Source organism: Drosophila nasuta, chromosome 2L (genome assembly GCF_023558535.2).
Source record: "Drosophila nasuta strain 15112-1781.00 chromosome 2L, ASM2355853v1, whole genome shotgun sequence".
In the NCBI taxonomy this organism is placed as follows: domain Eukaryota; kingdom Metazoa; phylum Arthropoda; class Insecta; order Diptera; family Drosophilidae; genus Drosophila; species Drosophila nasuta.
Genome location: NC_083455.1, coordinates 19,284,049 through 19,305,278, shown reverse-complemented (window position 1 = coordinate 19,305,278; position 21,230 = coordinate 19,284,049). Strand labels below are relative to the sequence as shown.

At 33.7% G+C, this 21,230-nt stretch overlaps 1 protein-coding gene across 12 annotated transcripts in view; it reads left to right on the top strand.

Annotated features, from left to right (window-relative positions):
- The window catches only part of LOC132786616 (protein split ends), a 76,907-nt gene that overhangs the window by 18,221 nt on the left and 37,456 nt on the right, over positions 1-21,230 (top strand). The window contains exon 2 of one of the 12 annotated variants that reach the window (XM_060793280.1): positions 19,668-19,779. The exons of the other annotated variants lie outside the window; for them this stretch is intronic. The gene's annotated coding sequence lies outside the window, so the exon portion shown is untranslated. The remainder of the gene's footprint in view (positions 1-19,667; positions 19,780-21,230) is intronic. 12 annotated transcript variants of the gene reach the window in all.

Below are 21,230 nucleotides of genomic sequence, written 5' to 3'. Positions count from 1 at the left end.
ATTTCCTTAAAATAGTTTGCTTAATTAGCTGCGACTTTTGCAAAGATTGACGTGGTCTTCAAAATATTAATGAATATCTATTTTTAATGGTATTTGAAAAACAAGTCGGAAAGCTACAGTCAAGTGATCTTGACTGTGAGATATCCGGTGCAGTATTAATTTTAAAACATACTAACTTAATATACCGCTAAATACTAAAAATATACCAACGTGTATATTTGGTATACTGATATAGTACTAAATATTGAATTAATTTTAAATGATACCAAATATACCAAAAAATTAAAATATACCAGAGACTACTTTTGTTATATCGATATATTACTATATTTAAAATATACCATATGGTGTAAAATATACAAGATTCGCACACATGGCTATGTAAATAATTAATTCATTTTAAAATATACCAAACAATTCCAAAATATACCAAAGGCTATTCATGGTATATCGATATAACACTATATTGTCAATATACCATAAAGTTCTTGCACATACGAAAGTATTTCTGATCACAGCCATGGCTATATCGTCTCGGCTGTTAACGTTGATCAAGAATATATATGCTCTATAGAATAAAGTTATAATACCCTTTTACCCTATAGTAAGCGGGTATAATTAAGTTACCAATTAAAAAAAAAAACTATTTTTGCTGCAATTTCTAAAAATAAAAACGTCTTAATTATGAAAGATACAAATATTTAGCATGAAAAACAATACATCAAAAACATGTCATTATTTCCACCTAATGAAATCAATCAGGCAGCTGCCTGCTAGACACAATATGGATTTCCTTTTTGTTTTTCCACAACTGCTGCAAACACAAATGGAATTCGAGACTTAAGGCAAAAAAAATAAAATAAAATAAGGAGAAGAGCAGCTGAGGTTCTTTTGAAATCGATATCTGCGTCAGCTAATTCGACTTGCTCTGATCGCATTTCGAGAGGTGACGGACGTTGAAAATGCTGTTTTATTTTCCAGTGAAAATGTTTTCCCACTGCTGCGATGCATATACATAGATCACATATAATCAGAAATCAGAGCGAATAGAGAATAGCGAGCAGTCAATCAATTTAATGAGCTTTGCGCTTAGCACTGAAGGCGGCTTATGCGGGCCTTAAAAAGTATCTATCAGATACTTTGCAGCTGCTGCGGTCGCTTGGTCTCTGCTGCTGTGGCTTAAAGGCCGCTTTTGTGGCATTCTTTCTCACAGCTCTCACCCACACACACACAAACACACACGCATAGGCAACAAACACCCACTGCAACAGAATGTGGCTTTGGTCTTGGGCAACGCCTTCTGCTTCATGCCCCCATCGAGTGTTGCATCTCTAGAGCGCGCGCAAAAAAACAAAATACAACAACAAAAAGAAAAAGAAAAACGAGTTGGCTTCGCAATGCTGCAACGTTGTTGCACGTTGCACTAGTTGCAACTAGTTTTCATTGTTGTCTATATAATATATGCCTGCGCAGCTGGCCAAACGTATCGTGTATCTGTATCTTTGTATCTGTAGCTTAAGAATGAGCTCAGCGAACGCTCGACGAGTTCGTGAACTGTCAACGTCAACGCTTTGCCTCCATCTTCATTGCATATTTGTTGCACTCGCTAACCAAGCAGAGTGCAATAACTTACTCACATTGTATGTAACAAGTAAGACGAATGCTTCAAAAACTCTCGAAAGCGGCTGACAACATTCCTATTGACCAAAGGTTACTTGGACATGTTCTAGAATCTCTCTATTTCTAATGCGAATTCTCTAATTTCCAAAAACTTAAAACAAATCCCGAACTTTTTGAGCATTCTACATATTTACTGTAAGATATAGTATACAAAATATACTGAAAAATTAAACCTCACGCTCGAAAGTCCTCCAATAAAATTTTGCTTTGGAATATCACTACTTCTATTGTTGAAACTAAAAAACTGCAACAAGTAAATTATAGTATATTTTTAATACCACAATTCTTTATTGCAGTATATAAATATACTGAAATTTGTCGAGGTTACTAATAACTAGTATATTTTTAAAACAATTTTTTAATACCAATTTATTCCATAGTATTTAAATATACTGAACACTGCAATGCATTGCAATGTTAGTATATTTTTGTTGAGCTTACTCATCTGTCGCATACTTTTGCTTATTTTATATTGCTGCTCTTTATTTTTTTTTTTTATCTGTTTTGTTTTTTGCTCTTTAAGTGCAGCTGTCACTCAAATGCGTCTAAATGTCTCCCCAAACTGTTGTTGTTGTTGTTGTTGCTGTTTGTTGTCGTTGCGGTTGCATGTGCTTGTGCTCCGCAAATGAGGTCGCTTAATTGTTTGCCGTCTGTGCTACGTGGCGTATGCGCAATATATACTTCTAGTTTAACCCTTATGGCTGCAGCCTGTGACATTTATGACCCCGCTTGCTGCCTGCCTGTCTTCATACCCTTCTCTCTATCCTCTCCTTGTCTCATTCTACGTAATTTGATATTTTCGCAACCTTGTCCCTCGTGGTTTGCCTTTGCTGTTGTCGTTGTCGTTGCCTCCGTCATCGTCTTCAAACCACAAGCGAGACGCTTGAAAGGCTTGCCCTTAACGTCGTATACATATACCATATTTACCATAACATATGTACATATATAGTACTATACAAACAACTACAAGTATCTCTCACAATATTCCGCATTATATAAAACAACATTTGCGAAAAGCGTCCAAAGACAATGCTCAACCATTCAGTGGCTGCTGCTGCTGCTGCTCCTCTTCTTTATTCATTTTAATTTTGCAGCCAGAGAAGATATAGAGATATAGTTGTAGGCACAAAGAAGTTGGCCGCCTCTTTTGGGAGGGAACTCTAGCCAAATGTGGCGTGAAGATAAAGCGACTTGCGACTTGACTCTTTTGTAACCGATGATTGAAACAAGCCGCGTTCTTTGTTGCCGCTTCCCCTAATGACCTTACAAAGTATTTTAGGCGAAGGCAGAAAATAAAGTTTAAGTGAAAAGAGGTTTGGGATTTTGCCCGGAATATGTTAACAGTTCTTAGAAGTGCTGGAAAACTTAAGAATCATAAATTATTTAAATTGTAATTCAAGTAATTGCTAAAGGAAATTATACAACGCAGAGAAATTAAATATCTGAGACAGATTTCGATTTTTGTATACTTTGAATAAATAAACAAAAGAAATTTTTGTAACAACATTTTGATAATGGAAGTTAAGCAAACAAATTAAATAAATTACCTGAAACTGAAGTATATATTCGAATTCAAATATTTTGATGTATACTTCAAACCTATTTATAATAAAAAGTAATTTATAATAACAGCATTTTTGGAATTTCATTTCTCTTCTGCAATTACATTTCATTTTAATGAAATTCCAAAAAAAAAACAAATTAATGTGCCACATGTTTTTTTTTTGTGTTCGCTTTATATCAATGATTGATCATAACACTAACTATCTATTTCAATTTCTTTCCATTGCAGGTATGTGTGTGTATTTCGTAATGCGGTCAAAGAAATAAAATCTATTTCATATGGTGCGGGTAAATACGACTATATATCAATGATGTGTATATCTATATCTAGGAGAATTATTCTTCATGTGTTTTCGCTTATATGTAAATTGAAAATGATCTGAAACTGAAAGCTGGCCATGTGTGCAATATTTCATGGCTTTTGCAATGGGCCAAACAAATTTTGCAATATTTTTCAATAATTTTTGGCTGCCAAAAACAAAAAGATGTTTTCTGCGTATACAAAGGGGCAGCCTTGCACCGCCCCTTGAGATGCATTTTGTTTTGTGTCGGGAAAACAAGTCGAAAATGATTTGCTGTTTGCCAAAAAGTCGGAAATTTATGAGCGGCGGATGCATCCACATTTGTAATGCTCAAAGGCTGCACATAAACACTGTGAATGGGCATCAAAAATCAACTTTAAAGAGCCAAAGTCTTATGAAGGCATCTGAAGAAACTGAAACTAGATTTTTGGCTTTACAATTTTGTGTTTCAAATTGCAGATTTACTTCAGCAAAAACAGTTGTTAGAATATTTAATTTTCCACAATTCAAATTAAAAAATTCATCGGAAAATTCACAATTTGTAATTTTGATCTTAAGAGCCAAAATTTTATGAAGGCATCTGAAGAAACGAAGAAACTGAAACTAGAATTTTGGCTTTGGAATTTTGTGTTTCAAATTGCAGATTTACTTCAGTAAAAATATTTATTCGAATATTTAATTTTTTACTTTTGCTATTTGTTACTATGATCTGAAGAAGTTTTATTTTTTCTGATTTATTTATTTGCTTCATTAACTTTATTACTTGTCTGATTTTGAAATTATAGAATATAAACTTTATGGCTTCTTTTAGCTATAACTTTTATAGTAGTTTCATTTTTATCTAAGTTATTTATTTGCTTTGTTTAGCTTTGTTACTTTTCTTAGTTTTAAATTAAAGAATAAAAACTTTAGAGTGTCCCATTTTTATAAGTTTGGAATTCAATTTCAAAAATTTAAGAATTCTGGGATTTTTAAATAATATAAATATGTGTCCACGTAAATAATGTATAGATTTCGATTTAAAAGTTCTAGAGTTCAGGGATTCTTAAATAATATAAATATATATCAAGCTTTTGTTCTGATTGCAATCTACCTAAGTATTTCTAGATTAGTAATTTCTTGCATATCATATTGCACTGCAGTTATTACGATTGTTCAGTTATCTCATCGCTATATCTATACAGCGTGTTCTTTGTGTCATTTGCACGTGTCCCTCGATAAGGTTTCTCCCCATTGCGAAGTAGCGAAATAGCTTTAATAATGCAAATACTCATTAACCTAAATCGTTGCATTGTGTGTGTGTGTTTGTCTAATATGTATGCATATATAGTCTACTATATAATAGAGTATAGTGCTGACTTGTACCTCCCGTTCCATTCCATTTCATTCCATTCCATTACGTTGTTGTTGGCCCGCACATTGTCTGCGCATCTCAGCGTGTGTTTTTATTGATTTCGGGGCCTCTTTTTTTCTGCTGGGTGGTTGGGGGCGGGCATAGGGGCTTCGTTTGTGTGTGTGTGAGATTTTGCCATATATGCGTTAATTTTCATTTGCCCGCTGTGCATGCGTTGCCTGCTGCTGCTATTTGCCCAGATCTTTGACGTCAATTGGCAACGATTGTTTTTTCCATTCGCATATGGCCTAAACACAGATCCATTGAGGAGGGTGGTTTAGTTTGTTGGGTGGTTTGGGTTCTGTGATTACACATACCCTTCGTGCTCTTCTTCTTGTCTCTTTCACATGCCATGTGGCCACTTATCAGTTTTCATTTGTTGTTTTTATTTTTCTTCTTTATGAGGCTTTATCTGTCCGGTATTTGTTGTTGTCTAATTGCGGACCCGGGCCTTTTTTTGTTTTTTTTCGGTGTTTGGGTGTTTGGAATTCAGACTCATAAATCGTTCCACACACACGTACACAATATGTGTGCCATTTTGATAAAATATATAAAACAATAGCAACATTAAATGCCAACGCAACGTTGTGTTCTTGATAAGGATTCAAGTCGAGTCAAGGGAATTATGACTAAGTGGATCGATTGCTAAATGCGCTTTGTCGCTTTAGAGTACCCGATAACGCAAAACGTAAAACAGCTGCAAAATCAGCATGTTCTTTGAAAGCATATAATTTTCCATATACTGAAATCACTTCAGCAGATCTTTAAATACATATTTTGTTATATTTCAAGAAATATATTGAACAGAAATGTGGTGTTTATTAATAAAATTCGTTTAATCTGTTTGCTTTTTTGGTATTCTGAAAATTTAAGAATGATTCACTTAAAAATGTAGAATTTATTAAGTAAAATGTAGAGAGAGGTTTTTTTTTTTAAGGTTCCTATTCCTATTTTATTTATGAAATCTGAATCTGAAATTTTTTTTTTTAAGGTTCATTCCTATTTTATAAAATAAAAATAAAGAAGTAATACAACATCTATGGATAGTTAAAGAAATATATTCAACAGCAATGTGGTTTACTAATAAAATTCTGATATTTTCTGTTAAATTTGTATTCTGAAAATTTCAGAACAATTCATTTAAAAATGTAGAATTTATTTACCAAGTTGTAGAGAGGTTTTTTTTAAGGTTCAGATTTGACCAAATAAAGAAGTAATACAACATCTATTGGTAGTTCAAGAAATATATTGAACAGCAATGTGGTTTATTAATAAAATTCTGATATTTTCTGTTGTATTTGTATTCTGAAAATTTCAGAACGATTCACTTAAAAACGTAGAACTTATTTAATAAGCAATTAATGTTTATTATAGCTGAAATCTGAAATAATTTTCTTCGGATTTTACCCAATATTGCAGTAATACAACTATAAATAGTTGAAATCTTTTTTTTGCAGCATACAACCCAGTCGAGCAGTCTCAACTCTCACACAGTCATAATTGTTACTGGGCCAGTTGGCCTTAACGATAATTGCAAAGCCTTCAACCTTTGAATGGATTTGACTGTCCAAGCCAAAAGCGAAGTACGTTTGCTGTCTTTGTTTTTGGCTTTTTTTTTTTTTAGTCGTATCATATTATGACTGCGACTGTGGTTATCTTATCTTAGATAAGAGCTACGTTCTAATCCAATACACAATATGCCCGATTTCGCCCCCGCCTTGTGTCGTCTTGCCACTTTCTGATTACACATTGACTTAGTCTATGGTGGTAAAATGTTAAAATGTGCACACACACACACACACACACACATACATATTTGATTACCAAATGCGTTTTTGTTATGCCAGCAGCGATTAGATAACCGAGAGGGAGTCAAGGGAGAGCTCTCTGGACGTTATGCGGATTTACTGCGGCATATGTTTGCATATCTCTACTCTGTCTCTCTATGGAAAAACTGAAATCGTATATAGTCAGACCTCTCGACAGTTTCAGTTTATAAGCACTCTGACAGTTCTCTTGTTGTTGGGCAAATTTCTTGATGTAGAGATTACAGAATTGAATGTGGGACAAATTTTACGAGGCTTTTTTGTGTTGTCCAGATAATAATAGTTAGACATAGACATCTTCTAGTTTTGAGTCATCAGTTGGGGTCACTTGCTAGTGCGTAATCTTTGAGTCTCTTGTTATTCCACATTTAGTTACAACTCTGTAGTTGTTACAATATATAGGGGCTTGTATTACCCCTATAATAATTGCAATTATGATATCATATGTGGGTTTTCTTTTTAGTTTAACTGGAAATGAGGATAACAAATATAAATCAAAAGCAATTATGAAATTCTTTATAAAAGTATTATTCATTTACAAAAATTGTGTTCTTAAAATAATAGGTCAAAATTTTCTTTGGATTTTATTTCTTAAAATTATTCATACAAGTGAATGTGAATCAATTTCTTAAAATTCTTAAATATTTTTTTGTGTTTGTCATATTGTTTTTTATGGGGCTCATATATCATTCTCAATTTGTTCTTATAAAATTCCTTATAAAAAAAATATTGTTATTCATTTACACGAATTGTATTCTTAAAATAATAAGAAAAAATTCCCTTTTCTTCAGGTTTTATTTATTAAAATTATTCAACATTCTTATATTTAGGAATTCATAAAAGTGAATGTGAAGTAATTTCTTAAAATTCTTAAACATTTCTCGTCTCTTTCTTTCCTTTAATGCCGCCGCTTAATTACCATGCTCAATTTATTCCCCTTAAATTATAACACTCCATCTCTTTCTACAACATTGAACTCAAGAAGTAACTGGCTATTTAACTAGTTATTAACTGGCTGTCGATCCAATCCCCAAATTCGTTCAAGTGAAAGCATTGCGACGCCTTCTTGAGGTCGGCTTCGGGTTCATTTTCAGCTTCTATCTCAATTAATTTTTGCTTAGTTATTTTTTTCGTTTTGTTTTTAACTTTTTTTTTGTTGTACATTCTATTTTCGTAGTGCCTTGTTTGTTTTTCTCTCTTATTGTTTTGCTGTGGCTAAGACCAAAACTGGTAACTGACGGTGCCAAGCACCATTTCGATTCTATTTCTTAAATTAAAGATACACATTTGCGAGTACACTTGAATTTCCCCTAATTGAAGCGAACTTGATGCGTTACTAATGGTAATTTATTATAAAGTCGGCATTAATTAGCTAATGTGACCCTATCAGCATCTAGCTTTGACCCACGCTGACCTTAGGCACTTTCCTGGAAAATACCGAGAGAGAGGGAGAGAGATAACATGCCATTAAGCTTGTCTATAATGAAATTGATCAAGTTCCAAAAAAAAAAAAATTACTTGTTTTGAAATTAGAAATCTAATAAAAACAATATTTTTCCATTGCACAGTTTAAGTTTGTTTTTTCTTGGAATACCAAATTTATTTAGTTCACCTTTTCAAAACCAAATTAAATTACGGAGAATAATAGATTTTTCAGATCGTAATAAAAATAAAGTACAAATATATATAATACAATTACAAAATTAATTATAATACTATAATACATTAAAAATAATACTGTTATTTTCATAAATTTAACGTGTGTAAATTAACATTCTAGTATTCAAATGTACCAGAATACCTCATGTTTTCTGTTAATACTACTGTTAGATAACAGTAAAGCTTAACAGCTAACCTTGCTGTGTTTTTCTTGCTCTGTTAGAGCACTGTTAGCTATAAGCAAACATGCTAATTCTATAGAAGTCAAACAAAGCAATTAAAAAACCAAAAAGAATCTTTTGCTCTCGATTAAAAGACCATTTGCCATGAGCTCTTGAGCTCATTTGAAGTATCCCAAAAGTCCCAAAGTGGTTAACATTTATGAGCATTTCTATTAAACAACAAACGAAAAAATATGACATTTATGATGGTTAATGTCATTTGATGTGTGTGTGCTGTTCACGTTTATTACCGCTTGCAACACGTTTACAGGGTATCCTCAACAATGGCTGCTTTTGAGTTGATGAGAACAAGCTTTTTGTGGTGCTGCTTACTTTGCTTTGCTGCTCGTGTTCATAAAAGGCACAAATCAGCATAACAAACAAGCATTATGCGCATCATCATCATCATCATAACAGCCTTATATACCCATGTGTGTATATAAATACACATAACTGTGTGTGCGTGAGTATATATAGATGAGAACAAACAGGGGCCACTGGCAGCGCACACATGACAAAGCAAATTCTCAAATGTTGTTTGCCTGAGTTATTCTTTTTGGCTTTCTACCAACACATGCAAAAGGAGCTGCTGCTGCTTCTTCTGTTGTTCTCGTTGTTGTAGTTGTTGTTCTTTGCACACAAAAGAAACCGAGACATCGAGAAACGACCAAAGCAGACAGACAGAAACACAAAAGGCAAGCAGCAGCAGGCGCAAAGAAGACGTGAGTGCGAGTGCGAGAGAATTAACGAAAGAGGAACTCACTCATATAACAACAGCAGACCCCCACACCAACACACAAACACAATTACATGTCGTTGTAGTAGATGGTACATGCATAAGTATATGCATATCATGGCTATGTATTTATTGTATATGTATGCCTACAACTACAACAAATGTACCTGTTGTGCGTTGTTTAGCAGCCACAGCCAAAGCAGCGGCAGAAAATGTTATTCAAGTTATAAAGAGTTGCCTTCTGAAAGAAACCGGTCGCTGAGTAACAACAACAACGACAACAACAACAACAATAAGAACGAACAGCATCAAGAGCTGCGTCGACTGCGCAGTCAGCAGCCTGCGCTGCGCAGTCTGGGAGTCGCTTTTGTTGTTGTTATTGTAGTTGTATCCAAAAACCAGTTTGCAGCTTAAGCGACATTTATGCCTTTGTCTTGCCTTTTGCTTCTTCTCTGCCGCACACTGTTGTTATCTTTGTTGTTGTCTATATTTCCATGAGTTGAGCTCATTAAATTTGTACCAAGCGATCTTACATACGAACACACAACACTTCAAGGAAGCCTCTCCAAGGTTTTCTGAGTAGTTTCTCTTGTTGTTGTTGTTGTTGTTGTAGATCCTACCGATTTTAAGGCAATATTTTTTTTAACCTTGAAACCCTCCTTCGTTGTTGTTTTTTATGATATTTTCTTTAATTTCGCTTCGAGTAGCAGCAGAGAGGAACCACTTGAGTAACCACAACAACAACCACAGCAACGTCAACATCTTCAGTTTGTTCCCAAGGCTCTGTCTACCTACTTGCAGCAAATTGTGTTTGTGCCTCTCTCTCTCTCAAGTGGCACCACCAGCATAATTTATGCCTTTTTTCGGTTTGAAGCAGGGCAAAAACACTTTAATTTTATTTTTCGTTAATCAAATTTAATTGTTGTTGATTCTGGTTGTCGTTGTGGCATGCCCCCTCTCATTCTTTCCCCACCCGCCTCGTGCACCGGCAATTTCCGCTTGCCAAAAATAAAAAATTGCAGCATTCAATTGAGACTGTGTGTGTGTGTGTGTGTGTGTGCGTTTGCCCCTTCATTGTGTCGTTGCTACTTTGCAGAGCATTTAAAATGCATGATATGCAACAATGTTGTTGTCATTATTGTTGTTGCTGGTTCTGCTTCTAATTTGCATAACCGGTTGGCAACTCATCAAGTCATGCCCCAATACATCCCACCAACAACAGCAACACCAACAACAACAGCAACACTTCACATTCATTCCATTGTCCATTGCAGCGGGGGCCATTGGCCACTGGCCATTTGCAGTTGGAGTTGGAGTTGGAGTTGAAGTTGGGGCAGCTTGCCACCTGCTGCAGTGATTGCAACGCGTCGAACCGGTTCCACTACGAATAGGAGCAATAACAGCAAACAACAACCACAACACAATACCTCAACAAACAAACAAACAAACAACTACAGAATAACTTATGACTTATTCAATTTATTTGTGCGATTCGCTGTTTTTTTTTTTTTAGGCTTGGTTTGGTTTGTTGGCCTGGCCAAAAAGGGTGGCCAATTGCAATCAATGGCAGCAGCAACAGCAACAGCAGCAGCTCCTCCATTCCCAGCCCATTCCCATTCCCCCAATATTATTTCCATTCCCACATAAATCTTGCAACTTGAAGACTTGGCCAACATCCATTTGCCATTTCTGTCTTGTGACGCTTTTTTGTTGTTGTTGTTCAACTTCTCGTATTTGTTTTAGCCGGTCATCAGGTTGGCCTGACCAAGTGTTGATATTTTTGGTCTGCCTGCCTACCTGGCTTTCCATTTTTGTTTCAGATTCAATTGTCATTTTGTGCTTTATTCAGTTTATTGTACAATTTATTTGATTGATGCCCAAAAAGCATAGTTTATGTCTAACAAATTTCTATTGTTTTTCTCCCCATGAAAACTTAAGTCTTTAGTGCAGTTTATTAGAGTTTAAGCAACTACTAACTTTTTATCAATAGTTTAACCAAAATAAGTAAGAAAGCTTCGATATTATCATGATATTATACCAAAAAATACGCAAATGTTTGTTAGGTATATTGGTATAACAAGAGCTGTGAAAAAAGATCGCTTTATCTTTTATAGTCTAGATCAATAGCATGCGTTATACCAAATTAATATACCGAAAAAATACTTAAATGAGGGTTTGGTATATTTGGTAATATTATAGTTATATCTCTTGTAGCTCAGAGGCTACAATAATATGTGCATACATATGTATGCTTTATACCAAATGAATATACCAAAAAAAAAATACTCTGGTTTATGATTGGTATATTTTGTATATTGGTATTACAAGTATAAGTATGCTTGGTATAAAGTATATACCAAATTAATATACCGAACAAATACTTTTATTTATGATTAGTATATTTTGTATATTGGTATTACAAGTATAATTATACTTGGTACCAAATTAATATATTGAAAAAAATACTTAAATTCATGCTAGGTATATTTGGTATATTTTTCATTTCTCAGTTATATTCCTTGAGATCAAAAGTATATACATTTTATACCAAATTTATTTAATGAAAAAATACTTAACTGTATGTTTGATATATTTGGTATATTCCTTGATATCAAAAGTATATACATTTTATATCAAATTTATTTAATGAAAAAATACTTAACTGTATGTTTGGTATATTTGGTACATTAGTATAACAAGTGCAATCAAAAAACTTCTGCTTCTTCTGCTTGTTACAATCATTTTCTCTCGACACAAAGTTATTATACCCTTCTACCCTATAGATAGTGGATATAAAAAGTAAATAGTGGGAATACTGAAAATCTACTGCCAACATTTTAATTAACTTATTGTATTGTTTCTGTAATTTCATGCCATTATTTATTTAACTTGCTGAGTGAAAAGCATTACCATTTAATTCTTTAATTATTTTCGTGCTCGCTGGTATCTAAAAGATGCATTTACTTACCTTTAGAGTTTCCCTACATTTTCTTTATTATAACTATACTAAAATTTAACTAATTTCTGGGCATTATTTCAATGCCAGGATTTCACTATCATTTGCCATTTGTTTTGGCAGCACAGTGACCCAATGAACTCAACTCTGCTGCTAATCACAGACGCCTTGACAGCACCGCCCTCCCACCACCCAATCAATTATGCCCCCAGGCTCTGCCCCGTTTTGTTGCTGCTGCAACACGTTGATCACAGTGATCAAAGCTAAATGAAATTGCAGTTGGTGGCAGCTCTTTAATTGCCATCAAAGTGTTTACTGTAGTAGTATTAGTTTTGTTTTCGTAGCTTTCACCCGATGAGAAGCTGCGTCAAGTCCCCCTCCTCACCCCCTCTGCTGTTATCCCTCGCTAGACAAGCGTGCCACACACACAACACATAAAATCGACTTGGACACTTGAGTGCGTTGCACTCAGTTGCAGATCGCAAATGTTGTTGCTGCTTTTGTTGTGCAGTTAAAACAACAATAATAATAATTATGATTCATCAAGCAAAAAGCAGTTACAATCGAAAAAGAGAAAAAAACAGAAAACAAAAAAAAAAACATAAATAAATAAAAACAAGCAGCAAAATAAAAATCCTAATAATAATAATAATAACCATAATAATTTGTTGCTTTTGTTGTGTTCATTTCGAAGCAAATTGTTATGACGGCTGGCGTTGGCAATGATGAGCATTGAACTAATTGTGCGCTCAACAGAGAAGCGAGAAACCAGCCACCGCCACCGCATTCGAAAAATAAAAGAGAAAAACACTGAAAACAAAATAAAAAACAACGACAACTGAGATGAGACAAGATAAACGAAATTTTTGAGCTTATGTGAGCTTACTTTTTGTAAACGAAATTTTTAAATTATCTATTTCTTTATTTACTTCATTTTAATAACGAGTACAACTCTATTATTAATAAGATGATTTTTAAATATAATAATGAACATTATAGGAAACTACAAGTTATTCGCTTGCTATAACTGTGCTGACATTTTTTTTTTTTTTGGCATTCTAAGAAATACAAAAATAAGTTCTAGAGAAATAACGACCTCTAATATTAAAAAACAAATATCATATTTTGCATAAAACAAAACCAATCAATTTCTTATCGAAAAAAATATAACAAATTTCTATTCAGATGAACACATTAATGTTTCATAGAAATTCCTGATAAAACTTAAAAAAAAAAAAATTCACTTCATAGTTGAATACTAAAATTTAAAAAGTTTCCCAAACTAAAAATTATGATTAATGTTCTATACATTTTTCTAAGTAATGTAAATCAAAATTTGGTAAAATTTGTATAACATGAAAAAATGTAATTCCGTTTTGTTTATTTCTTTTTTGGGAAATACCGTATTCAATTAAATAAATATTTCATCGAAAAACAAACCCAATTTCCGTTAGAAGCACCCATATCTGATGATCAAGTTCGTTCAGAAATTCCCGAGACAGATTGATAACAAATAATTGAACTAAAAATATACATAAACAATTAAATATATTATTGTATGTGTATAAAAAGTGAATGCTGATAAGTATTTATAGTAAAATGTTGTGTTTTATGACGAAATTTAACAAGCTTTTAAACAATTTTAATTAGGCTTCATAAAAGACTCGACGCAGCCAAGCAATGCAACAACAAACAATGTTGAGAATAATAAAAATATGCAAATAAAAAGAAGGGCGTTGACCTGACCCTAGAGTCAATATTGGAATAGAGGCTTGAAGCCCACGCAGCAAATGCGTCTTTTTTTATTTTAAAGTTTTGAAGTTGAGGTACCAGCCCCCCAAAAAACAAAAACAGAAAAAAGGAGAGAGACACAGAGACCCAACCCACCTGGTATCTGAGGTCTGAGGCCTGAGTTGTGTTGTGTGCTTTGTTAATTATGCGTGTCTGGCTGACAATCTATTATATATCTATAAAAAGCAATCTATGCAACATACTTGTATTTATGTTAATTTCCAAGACGTGGGCTCTCTCTCTATATCTCTCTCTGTCTGTCTGTCTGTCTGTCTATGAATTGCTTCAATGATTTCTCATTCTATTCGAGTTCGAGTTGATTGCTGAAGTGGGCGACTGCAGCAATGAAGGAAATGGAACGACGATGGAGACTTTTAGTGGATCGATCCGACCCTTGAGGGGGGCTTATGACCAAAATTGGTTTATCAATATCAATTAATGGGAAACTATAAAGAAATGCTGCTGTTCATTGTCAGCTGTTGTCAGTTTGTTTGTTGCTGCTTCTGACAGTTAATTTTCGTTGTTGTTGCTGTTGCTGCTGTTGCTGTTTTCATGGGGGCGTTGTCAGCTGCTTTTTATCGTTGTTGTTGTTGCTGTTGCTGTTTTCATATAACAGTTAAGCGGATAAAAGAGAACCGAAACGAACACAGAACACAGTGAACAGAGAACAGAACAAATCCAATGTGGAATGCATAATTAAACAAGATTGCATTCGGTTAGCAACGGCTGCTGTTGATGTTGTTGTTGTTGTTGTTGTTGTTATTGCTGCAGCTGCGACAGCAATTGCTGCAACAAAACGCGAAACAACAACAATTGCAAATGTTTCTCAGTTTTTTTTTCTTTTTGCTGGGGCCAACAAACCCAAACTAGAACGTGGGTGTTAAATTGAACACTAAACCCAATTTCACCCAAAACTCACGTTGAAGTTGTTGTTGTTGTGTTTGCCTTGCTGTTGCTGTTTCTGCTGTTGGCTGCACGCGACATGGCGCTGCATGCCACATACACTTGGAAATTGCATAAGCAACAAACTAAAAAAATAAATGCGAACATTTTTTATTAAATCTAAACTACAGTTGAAGAAGATGCAACGAAGTTTTCATGCTCTTTTCTGATATAACAATTCGGTTTTATTTTTAGTATTTTAGTCGAAGGAGAACCCAGCAACCAGTACTATGTTTACTGTATAGTAATATTCAGTATTTAATACTAGATTAATACGAATTGAGTATTTAATACTATATTAATACAAATTGAGTATTTTACTATATTTAATCTAGTATTAAATACTCAAATAGTATCAATTTATTATTTAATACTAAATTTAATATAGTAAAATAAATAAATTTTGTATAATACATATCGAATTATAATTTAGAGTTTCTGTTTTTCTCAAATTCCAATTCTTTTTCTTATTTAAAAGAGATGTACCAATATTTTAGGTACATCTCTCTTAAATCAGGCGAGGATTTATGCTAACATTTCCCTAAATTATATCTCATAATTTTCCCAAAATTAATACAATTATTTATATCCTAATTATTTAGAAATTTTAACATTTCGGAAATTAAAAATTAATTAATTATTAAAAATTTCATCTATTTTTTTTTAAGTATTAGTTTCCCAATTACAAAATATTTGAAAAAAAATTATGTTTTTATATTTCTTTGAATTTTTTGTTTATTTAACAAGTTCTCAATGTTCAAAGAAGGATAAAGGTTTATTTATTTGTTTTTATTATAATGCCTAATAATAGTGTAGAAATAATTCGCTTTATAGTTATACACATCTAAGGAACTTTTGTTCTCCACCTTTGCAAGTTAATTCCAAGTTGAGCTGTGCCAAATTATAGTCTGAATTGTTGTCATTATTGTTGTTTGTCGTGCTGCTTTCTTCATTGCGCCAAAAAGCGGTAATTTTGTCAACAGCAACAACGACTGAGAAATGCTAATGCATTTGACAACAACAACAACAGTAGAGTCATTGAATATGCAATTTGCAGTGCGTCGACCAGATCACCAACCATAGTTGTGTGTGTGCAGTGTGGGCGTGGTGCATTTGACTAGCCGAAAAGTTCAACGATTCCAACGAAAAATAAAAAGATGTGTGCGAACATTTAACTAGTTTTCAATTTGCGTTTTGCAGCAACAACAACAGCAGCAGCGAAGGAGGCGTTAAAGGAGAGTGAAACAGATGGGGCAACGGTGGGTGGGAAGGGGAAGCGTCGTTGCACTCCTCGTTTTTGTAGTTGTTCGCTTTGAAGCTTGTCACGAACTTTGCAGCAACAACAATAACAAATACAGAAAGCAGCTTTAACGACGTGAGGTACACTTCGTGAGGCCGACAGGTGGCGCTTTTCTAATTACAGCGCTCTCCTTCTATGCGGAAATTGAACTTTTATTCCTCACATTTTTGCATAGTTTGCGCTGCGTGAGTGCGAGCGAGACAGCTTGTTGAGCGCTAGCTAAGTTTTCACATTAAAATTGAAATCATTTGCATCTTTTAAAGTTTTATTTTTTTTTTTTTGCTTTTGCTTTTGTTATTGTTATTGGTTTTTTTTTTGTGTGTTGTGTGTGCTTTTGGTGTCAATGACTTTGTTTGGTCTCTTGCAAGTTTCTTTTTGGGCGGCCGGCCGCTCTCTTTTTCATTTCTTGCTGACTAATGCAGCGGTTGACGGCGACAGAGACGTCGACGTCAGCGTCGTTGCTGACCGCGACGCATGCATTTAATGTTTTCATGTTTGCATTAGTATATTTGCATACCCTGTAAACATAAGAAGTCTGAAAGCTGCTTGATAGACGAAACTTTAGTATAATTATTTTCGAAAATAATAATTAATAACACATAAATCTATGAATCGGAAAGCTTCCCAAAAATATGCTTTTCGTTCATATATCATTTAATAATCTCCCATTCAATTATTTCAAAATTTTCCATACTCTCTTTGTATTCTAAATTAAGACAAACTTAAGACCCAAAGAATCTTTTCTTAACTAATTGAAAAAGAATAGATTACCGACTGTATACTCCAAAAGGTTTCTTAAAGATTATACGAGTTATTCAAGAAGCGCTTCTTTTGTTTTGAGTCTTATAAAATCTCATAGTTACCATCTGCAACTTTCATAAATATCTTATCTTGATTACAGGGCATCTGCTGTTGAGTCGTATGTAAAGTGCCTGAAGCATTTCGAATTGTTTTATTTGAATTTCTTTTATGATTTCTCCTCTGACCCGACCTGAACTTCATTTGCATATTTGTCGCTTTTTGTTATTTGTTATTTTTGTAAATGTTGTGTTGCTTTTGGTCTCTGGAAGTTGCTTTTAAGGATGCTGCGCTGATTAGTGGGTCATTGTATGTGATGTGATGTGTTTTGTTATAGAACTCTCTGGCTAACGAGTCGTTTATCCCATTGTCGATCTTTCATTATTTGTAATATTATTTTTAAATGTGTTTTTTTCCTTCGTGTTTTTTTTTTATTTGTATTTATTTTATGGACAACAACAGCTGTTGGTTATGCTTTTTTTCAAGATATTTTCTCTGTTTTGTTTACGCTGTCATAAATTTTCGGACCGTTCTTAAATTGTCTATTTATGATTTGTTGTTGTTGCTGCTGTGTGCCATATGCAATGCTTCACAGGCAGGCAGGCCGGCCCCCCGTTGACCCCGCCTTCTCCTCTTTTTCCACAGATTGCCATTAACGATTGCGTGAAATTCTCGTTTTTTTTTTATTATTCATTCTCTTGGCTTTTTTATTTTTGTTATTCGTATTTTTGGCATTGCCCTTGGAATATTTGACATGATTTCTTGTATTGCTCGTAAATTTAACAAAGAAAATGCGAAAGTTGTTGTGGTGGTGGTGGGGAGGGGGGAAATCGCAGACGGGGTTCTACAGCATAGTGAAACCCCCTTCCCTTACCCCTCTTCACCGCTGCTGCTACTGCGGCTGCCACGCAATGTCAGAGCAGAGAGATCAATAAACTTTTGGCAAACAACAAGAAAATGGAATCGCAAAGAAAACAAAGTAAAGCGCATATAAAAAAAAAAGAAGATTACAGCCCAACCATAAAGTGGTGAGACAGTGACAGCAACATATGGCAAGAGTGATAGAGAGGGAGAGACAGCCAAGTGAATGCCGGCCGATTGTCATGGAAGTCAGCGTCAACGTTGTCTCGTTGTCTGGTCATGGCAAACATATCGCGCTCTCTGAGTCTCCAATGCGGCTTTTTATTTATTTTATTTATATAATCACAGACAACACACCAATACGCACAAACAGTTGCTTATGTATGCGAGTGTTAACTTATTTTATTTATTTTTTTTTTTGGCAGTCAAATCTGCGTCATCATCATTAAACTTTTGCCGGTCTCTCTCAGAGATTTTATTTTATTTATTTTTTACCAGCAATTCTTTACCATCTCTTTTCTGTTTTCCCCTTTGTAACATCTAAGCTTTTTCGTCTGTCAATTTACATTTCTTGTTGTCTAGCAATAATGACTTTTTCACGATGTTTACACTGCCGATATTATCGTTAGCTCTCGATGTTCTCCTCTTCTTCGCCGCTTAGCGTCAACAAAGGTCTATCGATTTATTTGCTTAATACGATGAGCATATTGATCGATATGCATGACTCGGTATGTTATCCAACACAACAACAACAACATTACGCATATATTGTTTACCAACACTCCTTTAGCGTGAACTACATTTTTTTTTATTTTCATTTTATTTTGGTATGCGATTTATTACTCGGATAAGGTTTATGGCTTGAAATTTTATTGTGGCGATGAAATAGTTGAGATATTTATTTGTTTGACATAATTGAATGAGCCTAAATTAGTTTCGAGATGAGCTTAAATCATGTTTAACAACTCAGAGATAATTAACAATTTAAACAAGCTTAAATCTTAGGCTTGGCTTACTTTTAAAACCATTGAGAAACTAAGAATTTGTATTCCTTTGAAAAGGTTTCCATTTATTTTTAACTTTTTAAACATTTTTCTTAATTCCTTTTTTCTCAAAATTTGGTTTCATTTTTGCTGTGTCTACTCATTATTATTTTCAGCTTTTTTTCATTTTGTCTCACTTTGGTTTTCTTTTTGCCTACACATAATAAACAAGCGAATATAATTTATTTTTGTCTGTTTTTGAGCGTTTTCTTCTCTGTTTTTTTTTCTCTCGTCTTTGCCGTTTCTTTGTAGCTTTTTTAACATTTTGAACTTTTGCACTTTGCAAATAGACAAAAAGTGTTGCCGCTTTTTTGGGTGGGGCACTGCCAAAGTGTGTGTATGTGTGTGCTATTGTTTATGTGTGAGTGCGTGTGTGTGAGTGGAGTGTGCGTGCGTGAGACAGCTTCCTACTTGCTGCTGATTGTGAGTGCTTTTTTTTTGGTATTCAAATGTCAACACAGCTCATTAAACATTCATAGAAGTAACCCCCAAAAATATATATATTTATAAATAAAATAATACATAATTATAATGACAAATGTTTTGAAAGCCAAGTGATATTAATTTTTTTGTTTTCTCCTTCTTTCTACTTGCAGGTGTGTATTCTAACGAAGGTCGCATATGACTGCCTCAAGTCCTGGATTATTGAGGCAGACATGAAAATAGATATAGTTAATATGTTAGTTATATAATTTACGCTGTACATGTGTAAGTCTGCATGTTTAACTAAGTTACAAACACACATTCCCCACCTGCCTCTTCCATCCACACCGTTCCCTCTCCCTTCCTCCACGAATCGATCGTCCATGAAATTTGTCAATTGCCGTCGTCGTCGGTTGTTGCCACAAAACACTGCTGCAGACACGCTAATCAAGTTGACCTTTGCGACAAGTTTTTATTTCATTTTGTTTTTTTGTTCTGTCTTGCTTCGCTGACTTTTCAAATTAGACAAGCGATGAGTAAATCAAATAAAATAACGTCTAAGCACACTACAAATATCTACGATATGTGCCATATACGATACATATTCATACATATTCATATTCACATTCACACATGGCATGAATAATCAACACAAAAACACAAACTGTCGTAGAGATAAAGTCCGCTACACGCCATAGCATGAATTGATCTCTATATGTGAGAACAACAACAGCTGCGACATTTATCACAGATCGACAAGCAGATGCTCTACAAAGAATTGTAGATAAGTGCGATATTGGAAGATATACAGAAACTAGAAGAGATCAATTTAGAGATTTTATTTTAATAAATTATATTATTTTCAAATTAATCATTGCTTGCCAATGCAAAATATAATATTTATTTATTTTTTTGGGCAAGATGATTTAAAGCATTATTTTAATGCTTTAATCCTTGATTCTAAAATGTGAGCTAAGTTTCTAATTAAATTAGTTTTTTTCCGAATATTCTTCAGCTCAGTTTTTTCCTTCGACAGAAATTGTTTATTAATAATAAATTAATAAATTAATAATAATAATAAAAAAAAGTCCCTCTTCAACCCATCAAATCGAAGAGTACAAAACATTTTCAATTCTTACCTTAGAAGTGACATTTTGGTTGGTGATTTTACCTTGTCCTTTTCTTGTTTGTATTTTCTTCAAAAGATTTCCCATATTAGTTTTTCAAATCATAAGTGACAAATTGTTTGCTCGAATTTCTGAAATTTCCTTTGACATACAAATGTGTCAACGTCTCGAAAAATATGTGAATATTAATTATGTTGTATTTTGTTTAAATTGTGAAATTTATTTTTAAAAATTGGCAGTCAGAACAATATTATTTCCTTTTTCGAAGGGCAATAACGAGAGTCGTATGTGTAGATAGCCTTAAATATAGTTGTAATTTTTTTTATCATATGTTGATATTTATTATTTTCAAACCCGGTATCCATAAGGTAAAAGGGTATAGCTTTGTGCCTCCAGGATATGTGATGCATCTCCCTAACCTTATAAAGTATTTATATATATATATTCTTGATCAGCCAATGGTATATTTTTGAATATAGTATATATATATCAATATACCAAATGTTACATTTTACATTTTTCCAGTCAATCTGGAATATTATGTACTCTATGGTATATTTTTAATATAGTACTATATTAATATACCAAATATAACATTTGGTATATTTT